The following is an 18,473-nucleotide window of genomic DNA, read 5'->3' as shown; positions in this document are numbered from 1 at the left end:
ATTTATATTTAAAGTGATTATTGATATATGTGTTCCTATTGCCATTTTCTTAATTGTTTATGGTTTGTTATTGTAGATCTTTTTCTTCTCTTGTATTTCCTGACTATATATGTCCCTTTAACATTTGTTGTAAAGCTGGTTTGATGGTACTGAATTCTCTTAACTTTTGCTTGTCTGTAAAGCTATTGATTTCTCCATGAATTTTGAATGAGATCCTTGCCAGATAGAGTAACATCGGTTGTACATTTTTCCCTTTCAGTACTTTAAATATATCCTGCCATTCCCTTCTGGCCTGCAGAGTTTCTGCCGAAAGATCAACTGTTAAAAAGATCAGCTTTTATTTGGATAAGTTAGATTGTTTGAGATTTTTCTTGCTTCTTGAAGAAAGCCTTTATCACTGTGAAATTCCCTCTTAAATGTGATTTACCTGCATCACATATATTTTGGAAAGTTATGTTTTCAATTTCATTTGTCTCAAAATATTTTCTGATTCTCTCTTTGATTTCACTGTTGATCCACTAGATTTTAGTGGCACGTTGTTTAGTTTCTACATGTTTATTCTTTTCCTGTTTTCCTTTCTGTAGTTGATTTCTAGTTCATACTGATGCAGTTGAAAAAAATACTTCAGGTAATTTCTATCCTCTTACGTTTGTTGAGACTTTTGTTATCTAGTATATGGCCTATCCTGAAGAACGTTCCATGTACACATGAAAAGAATTTGTTTTTGAATGTCATGTCCTGTAGACATCAGTTAAGTCCAACAGATCTATTGTGTCCTTTAAGAACACTTGCCTTATTTTCTGTCTGTATGTTTTGTGATTGATATCAGAGGAGTATTAAAGTCTCCAACTATTACTGTATTTTTATCAATTTCTCCTTTATGTCTGTTACTATTTTCTTCATATATTTAGGTGCTTCTGTGTATATATGTTAACAAGTGTAATATTATCTTCCTGTCCTGATCTCTCCTTTATCATTATATAGTGCCCTTCTTTGTCTTGTATTATAGCGTTTGTTTTAAAGTCTAATTTGTCTGATACGAGGATTGCTAGCCCCCAGACTTACCTTCTTAAAACATTGTTTTAGTCATGCCTTCCATCTTCATAATTCTTTAGTGGCTCTAAATTATAAAAATGTTCAGGCATGATCTTCAAAGTCGTCTTTAGTCCAATTTCAGTTTCTCTCTCCTACATTATTTCTTTTACAGTTCTATTGAGATATAATTGACACACCGCACTATATATGTTTAAGATGTAGAACATAATGACTTACATACCTTGTGAAATGATTACAATGTTAGTTAACATCCATCATCTCATTGATATTTTTTTAAAAAGTGAGGGAAGTATTTATTTATTGTGATGAGAAATCTTAGGGTCTACTCTCTTAACAACTTTCAAATATACCATATAGCAGTCTTAACTGCAGTCATTGTGTTATACATTACATTACATCCCCAGTACATATTTATCTTGTGACTGGAAGTTTGTACCTTTTGACTACCTCTATCCAGTTTTTCCACCTCCCACTCTGGTAACCACAAATTTAATCTCTTTTTCTGTGAGTTTGGGATTTTTATTTATTTTTAGGTTCCACTATTTATTTTTAGAGTCTGTGTATAAGTGAGATCATACAAATATTTGTCTTTCTCTGTCTGACTTATTCCACTTACCATAATGCCCTCAAGGTCCTTCCATGTTGCATTGTTATTATTTCCTCAGTCAAGCAACTCACAATGTTAATATTTAACTTTTCTGATCCTGAGTTACCTCATTAGTAAAACGGAATTAAAATGTTTATTCCTCACTTATGAAGCTAGCTTAGTACATAGATAGTGAAGTGAAGTGAAGTGAAGTTGCTCAGTCGTGTCTGACTCTTTGCGACCCCATGGACTACAGCCTACCAGGCTCCTCGGTCCATGGAATTTTCCAGGCAAGAGTACTGGAGTGGGTTGCCATTTCCTTCTCCAGCAGATCTTCCCGACCCAGGGATCGAACCCAGGTCTCCCTCATTGTAGGCAGACGCTTTACCTTCTGAGCTGTACCTACTGCCAAGTACTTGGTACAGGCACACTGAGGAACTGGTAGCTACTATTACATACTATAATTTTGTGTATCTTCTCTACCTATTTCTACTCTGTGAAATATTCTCTTCCTCTTCTCTAACTTCTCTATCTTCAAAGTCCTTAATCCTTCCTATCCTTGAATATTCCAAAAGTGTATTCCCTTTAAACCACTTTTTTTTTACATTTTTTTATTTTTTTTAATTTTATTTTATTTAACTTTACAATATTGTATTGGTTTTGCCATATATCAAAATGAATCTGCCACAGGTATACATGTGTTCCCCATCCTGAACCCTTCTCCCTCCTCCCTCCCCATACCATCCCTCTGGGTCGTCCCAGTGCACCAGCCCCAAGCATCCAGTATCGTGCATCAAACCTGGACTGGCGACTCGTTTCATATATGATATTATACATATTTCAATGCCATTCTCCCAAATCATCCCACCCTCTCCCTCTCCCACAGAGTCCAAAAGACTGTTCTATACATCAGTGTCTCTTTTGCTGTCTCGTATACAGGGTTATTGTTATCATCTTTCTAAATTCCATATATATGCATTAGTATACTGTATTGGTGTTTTTCTTTCTGGCTTACTTCACTCTGTATAATAGGCTCCAGTTTCATCCACCTCATTAGAACTGATTCAAATATATTCTTTTTAACAGCTGAGTAATACTCCATTGTGTATATGTACCACTGCTTTCTTATCCAGTCATCTGCTGATGGACATCTAGGTTGCTTCCATGTCCTGGCTATTATAAACAGTGCTGCGATGAACATTGGGGTACACGTGTCTCTTTCCTTTCTGGTTTCCTCACTGTGTATGCCCAGCAGTGGGATTGCTGGATCATAAGGCAGTTCTATTTCCAGTTTTTTAAGGAATCTCCACACTGTTCTCCATAGTGGCTGTACTAGTTTGCATTCCCACCAGCAATGTAAGAGGGTTCCCTTTTCTCCACACCCTCTCCAGCATTTATTATTTGTAGACTTTTGGATCGCAGCCATTCTGACTGGTGTGAAATGGTACTTCATAGTGGTTTTGATTTGCATTTCTCTGATAATGAGTGATGTTGAGCAATTTTTCATGTGTTTGTTAGCCATCTGTATGTCTTCTTTGGAGAAATGTCTATTTAGTTCTTTGGGCCATTTTTTGATTGGGTCATTTATATTTTTGGAATTGAGCTGCAGGAGTTGTTTGTATATTTTTGAGATCAGTTGTTTGTCTGTTGCTTCATTTGCTATTATTTTCTCCCATTCTGAAGGCTGTCTTTTCACCTTGCTTAGAGTTTCCTTTGTTGTGCAGAAGCTTTTAAGTTTAATTAGGTCCCATTTGTTTATTTTTGCTTTTATTTCCATTACTCTGGGAGGTGGGTCATAGAGGATCCTGCTGTGATGTATGTCGGAGAGTGTTTTGCCTATGTTCTCCTCTAGGAGTTTTATAGTTTCTGGTCTTACGTTTAGATTGTTAATCCATTTTGACTTTATTTTTGTGTATGGTGTTAGAAAGTGCTCTAGTTTCATTCTTTTACAAGTGGTTGACCAGTTTTCCCAGCACCACTTGTTAAAGAGATTGTCTTTTCTCCATTGTATATTCTTGCCTCCTTTGTCAAAGATAAGGTGTCCATATGTACGTGGATTAATCTCTGGGCTTTCTATTTTGTTCCACTGATCTATGTTTCTGTCTTTGTGCCAGTACCATACTGTCTTGATGACTGTGGCTTTGTAGTAGAGCCTGAAGTCAGGCAGGTTGATTCCTCCAGTTCCATTCTTCTTTCTCAAGATAGCTTTGGCTATTCGAGGCTTTTTGTATTTCCATACAAATTGTGAAATTATTTGTTCTAGCTCTGTGAAGAATACTGTTGGTAGCTTGATAGGGATTGCATTGAATCTATAAATTGCTTTGGGTAGTATACTCATTTTCACTGTATTGATTCTTCCAATCCACGAACATGGTATATTTCTCCATCTATTAATGTCCTCTTTGATTTCTTTCACCAGTGTTTTATAGTTTTCTATATATAGGTCTTTAGTTTCTTTAGGTAGATATAGTCCTAAGTATTTTATTCTTTTCGTTGCAATGGTGAATGGAATTGTTTCCTTAATTTCTCTTTCTATTTTCTCATTATTAGTGTATAGGAATGCAAGGGATTTCTGTGTGTTGATTTTATATCCTGCAACTTTACTATATTCATTGATTAGTTCTAGTAATTTTCTGGTGGCGTCTTTAGGGTTTTCTGTGTGAGGATCATATCATCTGCAAACAGTGAGAGTTTTACTTCATTTTTTTTTTAATTGAAGGATAATTGCTTTACAGAATTTTGTTGTTTTCTGTCAAACATCAGCATGAATCAGCCATAGGTATACATATATCTCCTCCCTTTGAACCTCCCTCCCATCTCCCTCCTCATCCACCCCCTAGGTTGATACAGAGCTCCTGTTTGCGTTTCCTTAGCCATACAGCAAATTCCCACTGACTATCTATTTTATATATGGTAATGTAAGTTTCCATGTTACTCTTTTCATACATCTCATCCTCTCCTCCCCTCTCCCCATGTCCATAAGTCTATTTTCTATGTCTGTTTCACCATTGCTGCCCTGTAAATAAATTCTTCAGAACCATTTTTCTAGATTCTATATATGTACGTTAGATTATGATATTTATCTTTCCTTTCTGACTCACTTCACTCTGCATAATAGGTTCTAGGTTCACCCACTTCATCAGAACTGCCTCAAATGTGTTCATTTTTACAGCTGAGTAATATTCCATTGTGTATATGCACCATAACTTCTTTATCCATTCATCTGTTGATGGACATCTAGGTTGCTTCCATGTTCTAGCTATTGTAAATAGTGCTGGAGTGAACAATGGGATGCTGCTGTTGCTGCTGCTAAGTCACTTCAGTCATATCCAACTCTGTGTGACCCCATAGACAGCAGCCCACCAGGCTGCCGCGTCCCTGGGATTCTCCAGGCAAGAACACTGGAGTGGGTTTCCATTTCCTTCTTCAATGCATGAAAGTGAAAAGTGAAAGTGAAGTCGCTCAGTCGTGTCTGACTCTTCACAACCCCATGACTGCAGCCTACCAGGCTCCTCCATCCATGGGATTTTCCAGGCTAGACTACTGGAGTGGGTTGCCATTGCCTTCTCCGAACAATGGGATATATGTGTCTTTTTCAATTTTTATTTCTGCAGGGTATATGCCTAGAAGTGGGGTTGCTAGGTCATATGGTGGTTTTATTCCTAATTTTTAAAGGAATCTCCATACCGTTTTTCATAGTGGCTATATCAATTTACATTCCCACCAACAGCGCAAGAGCGTTCCCACTTCTCCACACCCCCTCCAGCATTTATTGTTTGTAGACTTTTTGATGATGGCCATTCTGACCAGAGTGAGGTGATATCTCATTGTGGTTTTGATTTGCATTTCTCTAGTAATGAGCAATGTTGAGCATCTTTTCATGTGTTTGTTAGCCATCTGTATGACTTATTTGGGGAAATGTCTGTTTAGGTCTTTTTCTCACTTTTTGATTGAGTTGTTTGTTTTCCTGGTATTAGTTGTATGAGCTGTTTGTATATTTTGGAAATTAATCCTTTGTCAGTTGTTTCATTTGAATTATTTTTTCCCATTCTGAGGGTTGTCTTTTTACCTTGCTTATAGTTTCTTTTGCTGTGCCAAAGCTTTTAAGTTTAATCAGATCCCACTTGTTTACTTTTGTTTTTATTTCCATTACTCTAGGCGGTAGGTCATAGAAGATCCTGCTTTGATTTATGTTATCTAGTGTTCTGCCTATGTTTTCTGGTCTTACATTTAGGTCTTTAATCCATTTTTAGTTTATCTTTGTGTATGGTGTTAGGAAGTGTTCTAATTTCATTCTTTTACACATAGCTGTCCAGTTTTCGCAGCACCATTTATTGAAGAGGCTGTCTTTGCTCCATTGTATATTCTTGCCTCCTTTGTTAAATAAGGTACCCATAGATGCATGGGCTTATTTCTGGGCTTTCAATCTTGTTCCATTGGTCTATATTTCTGTTTTTTGTTTTTGTTTTTTTTTTGCCAGTATCATACTGTCTTGATTACTGTAGCTTTGTAGTATAATCTGAAATCCTGAAGGTTGATTCCTCCAGCTCCATTCTTCTTTCTCAGACTGCTTTGGCTATTCGGGGTCTTTTGTGTTTCCATATGAACTGTGAAATTTTTTGTTCTAGTACTGTGAAAAATGCCATTGGTAATTTGATAGGGATCACATTAAATTTGTAGATTGCATTTGGTATTTTCACAATACCAATTTTTTCATTTCACAATATTGATTCTTTTTTTTCACAATATTGATTCTTCCTACCCAGGAACATGGAATATTTCTCCATCTGTTTATGGCATCTTTGATTTCTTTCATTAGTGTCTTGTAATGTTCTGTGTACAGTTCTTTTGTCTCCTTAGGTAAGTTTATTTCTAGATATTTAATTCTCTTTGTTGCAATGGTTAATGGGACTGATTCCTTAATTGCTCTTTCTGATTTTTCGTTGTTAGTATATAGAAATGCAAGTGATTTCTGTGTATTGATTTTATATCCTGCAACTTTGCTAAATTCAGTGATTAGCTCTAGTAATTTTCTGATGCTATCTTTAGGTTTTTCTATGTATAGTATCATGTCATTTACAAACAGTGAGAGCTTTGCTTCTTTTCCAATCTGGACTTTTTTATTTCTTTCTTCTCTGTTTGCTGTAGCTAGGACTTCCAGAACCATGTTGAATAATAGTGGTGAAAGTGGTCACCCTTGTCTTATTCCTGATCTTAGGGGGAATGCTTTCATTTTCTCACCATTGAGAATAATGTTTGCTGTTGGCTTATCATATACGACCTTTACTGTGTTGAGGTAGCTTCCTTCTATGCACATTTTTTTTGAAGATTTTTGATCATAAATGGGTGCTGAATTTTGTCAACGGCTTTTTCTGCATCTATTGAGATTATCATATGGTTTTTATCTTTCAGTTTGTTAATATGGTATGTCATCTTGATTGTTTTGTGCATATTGAAGAATCCTTGCATCCCAGGAATAAACCCAACTTGATCATGGTGTGTGAGCTTTTTGATGTGTTTCTGAATTCTGTTTGCTAAAGTTTTGTTGAGGATTTTTGCATCTATGTTCATCAGTGATATTGACCTGTAGTTTTTTGTGTGTGTTGTCTTTGTCTGGGTTTGTTATCAGGGTGATGGTGGCCTCATAGAATGAGTTTGGAAGTGTCCCTTCCTCTGCCAATTTTTGAAAGAATTTTAGATGGAGAGCATAGCTCTTCTCTAAATGTTTGATAGAATTCTCCTGTGAAGCTATCTGGTCCTGGGCTTTTGTTTTTTGGGAGATTTTTGATCACGAAAATGAAGTACAATAGATCGCTCCAGTGAACAAAGGAAATCAAAAATTATGTTTACCAGTTAAGAACAAAACTAACAAAGCACAAACTGGATAAAAAACTAAAGCAAAGTGCCAATTGGGGAATAAAGCAATGAAAATAAAATTAACAAATATGTTGAGAGGAAAAGAAAGAAAGAAAAGAAAGAAAGAATAGATATGCAAAGTTAAATATAGGTAGATAAAGAAGATTTATATATATTAAAGACTAACTGTAAGGGTAAAAGAACAGGAGGAAAAACAAACAAAGGAATAAATGTAGAGGAAGCCACTTTTTACTCCTCCCAACTGAGAGTATAAAATTCATGTAGTGATTAATATATATGTCTTTATACCTTGTCTATTCATGTGTGTATCTTTGCCTCCATAATAGAGTATTGTTTGCCTGAGGAAAGGAACTCTTATCACTCATTATAATGCATTCCCCACACCCTAGTGCTGGACTTTTAGGTAATGAATATTGTTAATTATTAAAATTTTTACAATTAAAGGGTTCATTCATTTGGACTATGAAGCAATTGAGACCTACAGTACTATGTTTGCCAAATATGGTACATTTGTATATGAAATACTATGCAGTTGTTTAAAAGAATGAAGTAGATTTTTCCATGTACTAGCATGGAAAGATAACTATGGTATTCTATTGAGTATTAAGAAATAAGGCAATTATGAGAACTCTGTTGAAAAGTATATACGGGTGTATGGAGTGGCTGTATCTGTATATTTCTTTAAAAAAAGATTTTAAAACTATATACCTGTTAACAGTGTTTGTTGTATTTATGTAGTATATTTATAATTATAGTAGGAAGGGATATAATTACTGAGACCCTTGATTTTCAGATTTCTTCTTTTTGTGTGTGTGTCAAAAATAAATAAAAGTAGTCCACAAAATACATACATTATATTTACCATTTTTAAGTGTTCTGTAATGTTAAGTATGTTCACATCACTTTGCAACAGATAATATAAGTGGATTAATACAGTATGTGTATGTGTTATGATTTTGCTTAGCATAATGTTCTCCAGGTCCGTTAATGTTGTAGCATGGGACAGAATTTCTTGAATATATACACAGAAGTGGCATTGCTTGTCAGTTCAGTCAATCAGTTCAGTCACTCAGTCATGTCCGACCCTTTGAGACCCCATGGACTGCAGCACACCAGGCCTCCATGTCCATCAACAACTCCCAGAGTTTATTTAAACTCATGTCCATTGAGTCAGTGATGCCATTCAACCATCTCATCCTCTGTTGTCCCCTTCTCCTCCTGCCTTCAATCTTTCCCAGCATCAGGGTCTTTTCCAATGAGTCAGTTCTTCTCATCAGGTGGCCAAAGTATTGGAGTTTCAGCTTCAACATCAGTCCTTCCAATGAATATTCAGGACTGATTTCCTTTAGGATGGACTGATTGGATCTCCTTGGTGTCCAAAGGACTCTCAAGAGTCTTCTTCAACAACACAATTCAAAAGCATGAATTATTTAGCAGTCAGCTTTCTTTATAGTCCAACTCTCACATCCATACATGACTACTGGAAAAACCATAGCTTTGACTAGACGGACTTTTGTTGACAAAGTACTGTCTTTGCTTTTTAATATGCTGCTGTCTGCTGCTGCTTCTAAGTCACTTCAGTCGTGTCAGACTCTGTGCGACCTCATAGACGGCAGCCCACCAGGCTCCCGTCCCTGGGATTCTCCAGAAAAGAATACTGGAGTGGGTTGCCATTTCCCTCTCAGGTGCATGAAAGTGAAAAGTTTGAAAATGAAGTCGTTCAGTCATGTCCGACTCTTCACGATCCCATGGACTGCAGCCTACCAGGCTCCTCTGTCTATGGGATTTCCCAGGCAAGAGTACTGGAGTGGGTTGCCATTGCCTTCTCCGTCATTTACAAGCTGGTGAGATGTAATTTATATCTGAGAGCAGGACATGAAAATATGCTGTCTTGGTTGGTCATAACTTTCCTTTCAAGGAATAAGCGTCTTTTAATCTCATGACTGCTGTCACCATCTGCAGTGATTTTGGAGCCCAAGAAAATAAAAGTATCTCACTGTTTCCATTGTTTCCCCAACTATTTGCCATGAAATGATGGGACCAGATCCATGATCTTAGTTTTCTGAGTGTTGAGTTTTAAGCCAAATTTGTCATTCTCCTCTTTCACTTTCATCAAGAGGCTCTTTGGTTCCTCTTCACTTTCTGCCATAAGGGTGGTGTCATCTGCATATCTGGGGTTATGATATTTCTCCTGGCAATCTTGATTCCAGCTTGTGCTTCATCCAGCCTGGCATTTCACATAATATACTCTACATCAAAGTTAAATAAGCAGGGTGACAATACACAGCCTTGACATACTCCCTTCCCAATTTGGAATCAGTCTGTTGTTCCATGTCCAGTTCTGACTGTTGCTTCTTGACCTGCATACAGATTTCCCAGGAGGCAGGTCAAATGGTCTCATATTCCCATCTCTTGAAGAATTTTCCACAGTTTGTTGTGATCCACACAGCCAAAGGTTTTGACATAGTCAATAGAGCATTGCTTAACCATATAGCAATTCTATGTTTGTTATATTCTGTTCTTTTGATAGTGATCATGCTAATGGATGTGAGGTGATATAGTGGTTTTGATTTATATTTCTCTTATGATCATCTGTATTTCTTCTATGGAGAATTGTCTTTTCAAGTTCTTTGCCCACTGTTTAGTCAAATTATCTGTTTTTTGTTGTTGAGTTACAGAAGTTCCTTATATATTCTGGATATTAGCCTTTTTTCAGATGTGGGATTTGCAAATATTTTCTCCCATTTTGTAGGTTGCTTTTTCACTCTGTTGATTGTTTCCTTTGGTGTGCAGGATTTTTAAGTTTGATATAGTCTGTTTTGTCTATTTTTGCTTTTGTTATCTGAGCTTTTGATGTTTATCTGAAAAATTACTGCCAAGTCTAACATCCTAAAGCTTTTCCCGTACCTTTCTCCTAGGAGTTGCAGTTTTAGGCCTATGATTTAGGTCTTTCATCCACTTTGAGTTTATTTTTAATATGGTATATGGTAAGTTTCCAAATTCACTTTTGGCATGTGGATATCCAGTTTTCCCAACACTATTTATGAAGAGACTACTCTTTTCCTCTTGTGTAATCTTGTACAGATTCTTTGGCCATATATGCAAGGGTTTATTTCTGGACTGTCTATCGTGATCCTTTGGCCTATATAACCTGTCTTTATTTCTGCAGCACACCATCTTGATTGGTCTCTCATGTATTCTTCATAACAACTATGTGAGCCAGGTACTATTATCCCCACGTTCTAGAAAAGGTAATTGAGTTCTAGAGAGGTTAAGAAAATGCCCCAAGGTCAAATAGCCAGTAAGTGTCAGAAGCAGAATGAAATCTCAGTCAGTTTTAAGGGTTTTATTTTATGAATGGATCTTTGTTCTTAACCTTAGCTAATATACTGTGGGGCTATTGTGATCACCAATTGACATTACTGTGATTTAATTAGAAGAATATCTGAGTCTATTTGACTACTCACTACTGCGCAATGGATTTGCAAGATGAATTAATTGGGCCAAGGCACAGTAGAGCCATTCAAAATGAATACTGAACCCTGGGACCCAAATGATCATGCTGTGATACCAGTGAACTCCTAAAGCAAAAGCTTGGCCATTTAATAAATCTATTTGTTCCATTCCTAGATCGATTCATTCATTCCTTCTCCATGTGACATTTCCCTCATAACAGTTCTTCTAACTATAACTTTTTAATTAGAATGATATGCTCTCATTATATATAGCATTTACTGTATGAAGCTGTTGTGCTTTCTTCACATAAACAACTTGTTGCTATAGAGTAATTCACTTAAAATCATTAGAAGAGAAGACATCAGTATAGAAATTGACCACTTGGTTACTGTACCTTCTTGGCAATGACTTTAGTTCAGTCAAACATGGAGGGGAAAAGCTAGTCAAATCCCTCTAGTTGTGCCTTTGTTAAGCATCTCAACTTTTTCATTTATTCAACAAACATTTGCACAATTACTATGCACAAGTATTACACTAGGTGTTGGGGATATCAGAGGTGGAAATGAAACAAAACCCACCTGTCTTGTGAGGCCCCCATCTAATGAGGAAAATGGGAAAATAAATGGATGATTTTAATACATTAAAATAGAGAAATGTATGTACTCTATGAAAGCACATGAGGGAAGCACTTAGCTCAACAGAGAGGATCAAGAAGCAATCCCACAGATGTCTTCTTACAATACTTTAACTTAATCTCAAAGTTCAGAGGAACAGAAATGTGAGCAAGCATGGATCATAGTTCGGTACAAAGTTCAGTACAATTGGAGCATTAAAAGAGGCATCGTGGGAGATTTCTGATTTCACGGTTGAAAGCATTTCAGGCATGTACATGTGTGCTCAGTCGTGTCCAACTCTTTGTGACCCTATAGACTGTAGCCCACAGGTTCCTCTGTCCATGGGATTTTCCAGGCAAGAATATTGGAGCAGGTTACCATTTCCTACTCCAGGGGATCTTCCTGACTCAGGAATCAAATTCACATCTCCTGCATTGACGGGTGGACTCTGTACCTCTGGTGCCACCTGGGAAGCCCATTCTAGCAGATGAAGCAAAACTTGGTAGTGTTGGTTGTGCGATGTGCAGTTGAGGGTTGCTGGGGGAGAACTGAGCGCTTTCTGTTGACCAATGCCGGCTGCAGGCATTGCAGTTTTCAGTGCATCTCATCCATTTGCTGAGCATACTTCTCAAATATAATGGTTTTGCCGGGATTCAGAAAGCCATAGTGGATCAGACTGTCAGCAAACCACTGAACAGTAACAAGCTTTTTTTGTACAAGTTTGGCTTTAGGAAGTGCTTTGGAGACTCTTCTCAGTCCAACTTCTAAGCTGGTCATCACTGGTTGTCGTATACAATCCACCTTCCATCTCACATCACAATCCAATTGAGAAATGGCTCATTTTTGTTACATAGACTAAGAGAAGATAACACTTCAAAACTATGATTTTTTTGATTTGTGGTTATCTCATGAGACACCCATTTATCAAGCTTTTTCACCTTTCCAATTTGCTTCAGATGCCAAATGACTGTAGAATGGCCAACGTTGAGTTCTTGGGCAACTTCTTGTGTGGTTGTAAGAGGATCCACTTTGATAATTGCTCTCAATTGGTCATTGTCAACTTCCAATGGCTGGCCACTATGCTCCTCATCTTGAAGGTTCTTGTCTCCTTTGCAAAATTTCTTGAACCACCACTGGCCTGTATGTTCATCAGCAGTTCCTTGGTCAAATGCATTGTTGATGTTGTGATTGTTTCTGCTGCTTTATGACCCATTTTAAACTCCAATAATAAAGTCCTTCCAATTTGCTTTTTGTATAGCATCATCTCCATGCTCTAAAAGACATATAAAATAGACAGCAAATAATAATTCATTAGCAAAAAAAAAAATACTGCAAGAAATGTGCATTAAAATGATGTATAACATAACCACATTTAAGAATGTATTTCAATATCAAATGGCAAAGTTCAACAATGCAAATCTGTAATTACTTTTGCACCAATCTAATAATTTCTATCAACTGTGTAAGTCTTTCAACCATTTCCTTAGTTTTTTCTTTCTGGAAAATAGCAGAATGACATGTTGGAGTTTAATATTTCCTGTAGATTGGAAATTGTTACTATTCATACGTTTCGGAGTCCCATGTTTGAACATAAAAAGAAGAAATGTTTCTCTTCTCTTAATGCAATTCCATCCTTGGCCTTCATACTTACGCACAGACCACAAAGTGACAAAAGCTGTATATCCCAAAACTGGATAAAGAAGAAAGACGGAAATGGAAATTACCTAGGAGTCATGATTCCTTTCTTTTTGGGGTCCCTGAAAATTGCCTCGTGTCTGAGTACATTCATAGCATCAGATGCCACACTCAGTCTCCAGAAACCATGTGAACAAGTCATGGCTGCCAGCACTAGTAAGGATTTCTTAAATCTGACACAAAGCAGGTTAAAGAGTACAGAAGTGCAGGCACAAGGGCCTTCTTGGCCTTAGGAGTAAAAATTCATAGCCATTGTGTTATCTCTCTTCCTCCCCCAGCTGAATTGGAGTCTTTTTGCCAAGTGTTTTTTCCATCCACTTATGGACACTAGTGTATACGTAGGAGAAGGCAATGGCAACCCACTCCAGTACTCTGCCTGGAAAATCCCATGGACGGAGGAGCCTGGTAGGCTGCAGTCCATGGGGTCACTAAGAGTCAGGCACGACTGAGCGACTTCACTTTCACTTTTCACTTTCATGCATTGGAGAAGGAAATGGCAATCCACTCCAGTGTTCTTGCCTGGAGAATCCCAGGGACGGCGGAACCTGGTGGGCTGCCGTCTATGGGGTCTCACAGAGTCAGACACGACTGGAGCAACTTAGCAGCAGCAGCAGCAGTGTATATGTGCATTGAAAGGTGTGGCTGATTTGGACTTGGGTAAATTTTTCCTTGGAATCTTCTAACTATATGATACAACACCATGAACAGCTTCCTTTTTATGTGAAAGGAAAGCATGATAACACACTGGTGGCCCCAAAGTGGGATTGGCTGCTATTGCAAATTGTTGAGAGAGCAGAAACAAACAAATGCTACATAGATTAAAATATTTTTTTAATTGGCACAGTATAAGATGCTCATGGGGATGAGGACATCTTTAACAACAAATGAACTGGACATTGAATCTAAAAGGAAAGTGGATATCAAATTAATACAGCTAGAATATCAACCATAAACCTTGGTAGCTCACCTGTCCCTGACAAAAACCCAAAATGTTTACTTTTATTCCCAAGAAGTGTTGGAGAATTTTTGTATTCAGTATCTCAATACTGGGAATATATAATATATTCTGGCACAGATTCAAAGAATAAAAATAAAAATAATGTGTGAGATTAATATAGAAGACATTTAAAGAATTAAATGGAGGTTGGTTATGAAAAGGGTTGAGAATGAATACCCTGCCCTTATTTCGGTTCTCCTTGTTCCATGAAGGAGGTAAGCTGGCCAGTCATTTAAATTCCTGCTTTGTGCCCAGGATATAGCTCATCCCAAATAGCTTTTGCATTGCTTGGGAAGTCACAAAAGAAAAAAAAGAAGGATCCCACGAGGTTTCTAGAGGCTGTGCACTAGTCTGAGTACACCATGCTCTCTCTGTACATAGTATCTGGGACAGTTCAAAGCAAATAGGCACCTCATAAATCATGCTGATGTGAATGGATTAACTAGATTTTTTACTGTAAAGTTAATCTCTCTTGGGACAAATATCAGATTATCTTTCTCTAAATAATTCTAATGTAATATAATTTAAATCACAGTGTAAAAGTAAATAATCATAATTTCTTAGGTGTATACTAGCCAAAAAAATTTGCTCACTGAAAAACAGATTCAGAGGCACCCTCAAATCAACCCTTGCCCTAGATACTAAATTCACTGCATTTTGTAAGAACCAATGAGCTAATATATTCTATTTATAGTTGATTCATATCCTTCTCCATCATCAAATGGGTTCCAGGAGATAAGTGAGATGTTGTCACTATGTGCAGTAACATTTTATCATTCTCTAAGTCACTTCATGGGAAGTAGATGGGGAAACAGTGGAAACAGTGTCAGACTTTATTTTTTGGGACTCCAAAATCACTGCAGATGGTGACTGCAGCCATGAAATTAAAAGATGCTTACTCCTTGGAAGGAAAGTTATGACCAACCTAGATACCATATTCAAAAGCAGAGACATTACTTTGCCAACACAGGTCCATCTAGTCAAGGCTATGGTTTTTCCAGTGGTCATGTATGGATGTGAGAGTTGGACTGTGAAGAAGGCTGAGCGCTGAAGAATTGATGCTTTTGAACTGTGGTGTTGGAGAAGACTCTTGAGAGTCCCTTGGACTGCAAGGAGATCTAACCAGTCCATTCTAAAGGAGATCAGTCCTGGGTGTTCATTGGAAGGACTGATGCTAAAGCTGAAACTCTAGTACTTTGGCCACCTCATGTAGATTCATTGGAAAAGACTCTGATGCTGGGAGGGATTGGGGGCAAGAGGAGAAATGGACGACAGAGGATGAGATGGCTGGATGTCATCACTGACTCGAAGGACATGAGTTTGGGTTTATTCCAGGAGTTGGTGATGGACAGGGAGGCCTGGTGTGCTACAATTCATGGGGTTGCAAAGAGTCGGACATGACTGAGCAACTGAACTGAACTGAACTGAACTGAATTCATTAGAAGTGGCAATGAGAAGTTTCTTTTCTTCCTCGTATTTCTACAAAAGCCTGAGTTGCAAGATTTTAAGCTCAGTGGTAAGAACACAGCTACATATTATCACCCTTGACATTTGCAGACTGAAAAGAATTCTTTTTTCCACTTGGTTTTTGGCTTCCCTCACTGACTCAATAAACAGGACTTATTTACTGGAGAAAGATTTAAAGACCAAACCCAGCATGGTGAAAATGGCAAGAGAATAGATTTTGGAGTAAAATAGCCCTTGTCACAAATCCTGACTATTCCCCTTAATAGCTTGATAATCTTGACCTCTAATCTTCCTCATCTATAAAATGTGGAGAAAAAGATTTGTCTTGGGGATGCTGAGTTTTTGAAAAAGAAAATGCATGTGAAGCACTTACCACAAAGCCTGACAGTTTATAACTGTCAGCTCCCTCCCTCTGTTTCTCTTTTCTCTTCATGTTGTACAACATAACTCCAGAAGAAAAGATTCAGAATACATTTCTTCATCCTTTATTTACACAAATTAAAATTTTCTTTCTGCTAATACTCATTATATCACACTAAAATATGAACAATAAATTATAATAAAATATACTAATGATGATGATGTTTACTAATGATTGTCTTCCAAGTTGTTTGCCACAAATTGTAATAAACTTCAAAGGGCATGTTTCCCTCAAATAACAGCTCTGGAGGAGGGCTATCATTAGGCCAGGCTTGATCTAGATGCTCAAAGGATGTCATCAAGAATCTGGTTTTGAAGTGTTTACATAATATACAGGCTGCATCCTCCCCTAGGGGCCTTGTTGATGAGGGAGAGAGAGGGGAATTCTTTGAGGGAGATATTGGAGAAAGCAAGAGACAGAGGCACGAGCAGATTACCTGGCAGAAGGACACTCCCGGCAGTGGGAAATCAGATGCAAAAATAACGGACAAAGGAATTAATCTAGGGCCTCCTTGGCCATTGACAGATATATTGGCTTTTGCTCTGAGTAAGATGCATAAGCACTGGAGGATTTAGGATGAAAGAGGGACACACTCTGACTTAAATTTTAAAAGTTTCACTCTGGTTGCTGTGTTGAACTAGACCAAATGGAAATAAGAGAAAGGCAGGGAGATGGATCAGTAAATTTTCAACAGAGCAGGTAGATGATTGTACCTTGGTCGAGAATACAGGGATGAGATATGGGGAAAGTTTGGATTCTGAATGTATTTTGAAGATAGAACCTTCAGTATTTTCTCATAGACTCAATGAGGAATATGATGGGGAAGCAAGCAGTAAAGGATGTTAGATAAGTCTACAGGAGCAGGGACTTAAGGGAGAAAAATTGGAAATTTGGTTTTGAACGTGTGATGTTTTTGATGCCTAGTAGACAATCGGCATGTTTATAGCTATTGTTTAAAGTTACTTACTGTGTTCTGACAGTTTTAAGTGCCTATGCACATTAATTTATTTAATCCCCATTACAGCCATGAACTTCCAGATGTTCAAGCTGGTTTTAGAAAAGGCAGAGGAACCAAAGATCAAATTGCCAACATCTGCTGGATCATCAAAAAAGCAAGAGAGTTCCAGAAAAACATCTATTTCTGCTTTATTGACTATGCCAAAGCCTTTGACTGTGTGGATCGCAATAAACTGTGGAAAATTCTGAAAGAGATGGGAATACCAGATCACCTGACCTGCCTCTTGAGAAACCTATATGCAGGTCAGGAAGCAACAGTTAGAACTGGACATGGAACAACAGACTGGTTCCAAATAGGAGAAGGAGTACATCAAGGCTGTATATTGTCACCCTGCTTATTTAACTTATACGAAGAGTACATCATGAGAGATGCAAGGCTAGAAGAAGCACAAGTGGGAATCAAGATTGCCGGGAGAAATATCAATAACCTCAGATATGTAGATGATACCACCCTACAGGCAGAAAGCGAAGAACTAAAGAGCCTGTTGATGAAAGTGGAAGAGGAGAGTGAAAAAGTTGGCTTAAAGCTCAACATTCAGAAAACTAAGATCATGGCATCTGGTCACATCACTTCATGGGAAATAGATGGGGAAACAGTGGAAACAGTGTCAGACTTTATTTTTGGGGGCTCCAAAATCACTGCAGATGGTGGTTGCAGCCATGAAATTAAAAGACACTTACTCCTTGGAAGGAAAGTTATGACCAACCTAGATAGCATATTCAAAAGCAGAGACATTACTTTGCCAACAAAGGTCCATGTAGTCAAGGCTATGGTTTTTCTAGTGGTCATGTATGGATGTGAGAGTTGGATTGTGAAGAAAGCTGAGCGCCGAAGAATTGATGCTTTTGAACTGTGGTGTTGGAGAAGACTCTTGAGAGTCCCTTGAACTGCAAGGAGATCCAACCAGTCCCTTCTAAAGGAGATTAGTCCTGGGTGTTCATTGGAAGGACTGATGCTGAAGCTGAAACTCCAATACTTTGGCCACCTCATGTGAAGAGTTGACTCACTGGAAAAGATTCTGATGCTGGGAGGGATTGGGGGCAGGAGGAGAAGGGGACGACAGATGAGATGGCTGGATGGCATCACCGACTCAATGGACATGAGTTTGGGTGAACTCTGGGAGTTGGTGATGGACAGGGAGGCCTGGCATGCTGCAATTCATGGGGTCACAAAGAGTTGGACATGACTGAGTGACTGAACTGAACTGAACTGAACAACTGCATGATTTTTTTCTTTGAGGCATCCTCAGTTATCAATAATATGTAAAGCCATGAGTCTGGATGAGA

Source organism: Bos taurus, chromosome 2 (assembly GCF_002263795.3).
Source record: "Bos taurus isolate L1 Dominette 01449 registration number 42190680 breed Hereford chromosome 2, ARS-UCD2.0, whole genome shotgun sequence".
In the NCBI taxonomy this organism is placed as follows: domain Eukaryota; kingdom Metazoa; phylum Chordata; class Mammalia; order Artiodactyla; family Bovidae; genus Bos; species Bos taurus.
Note: the sequence above shows the minus strand (reverse complement) of the source record.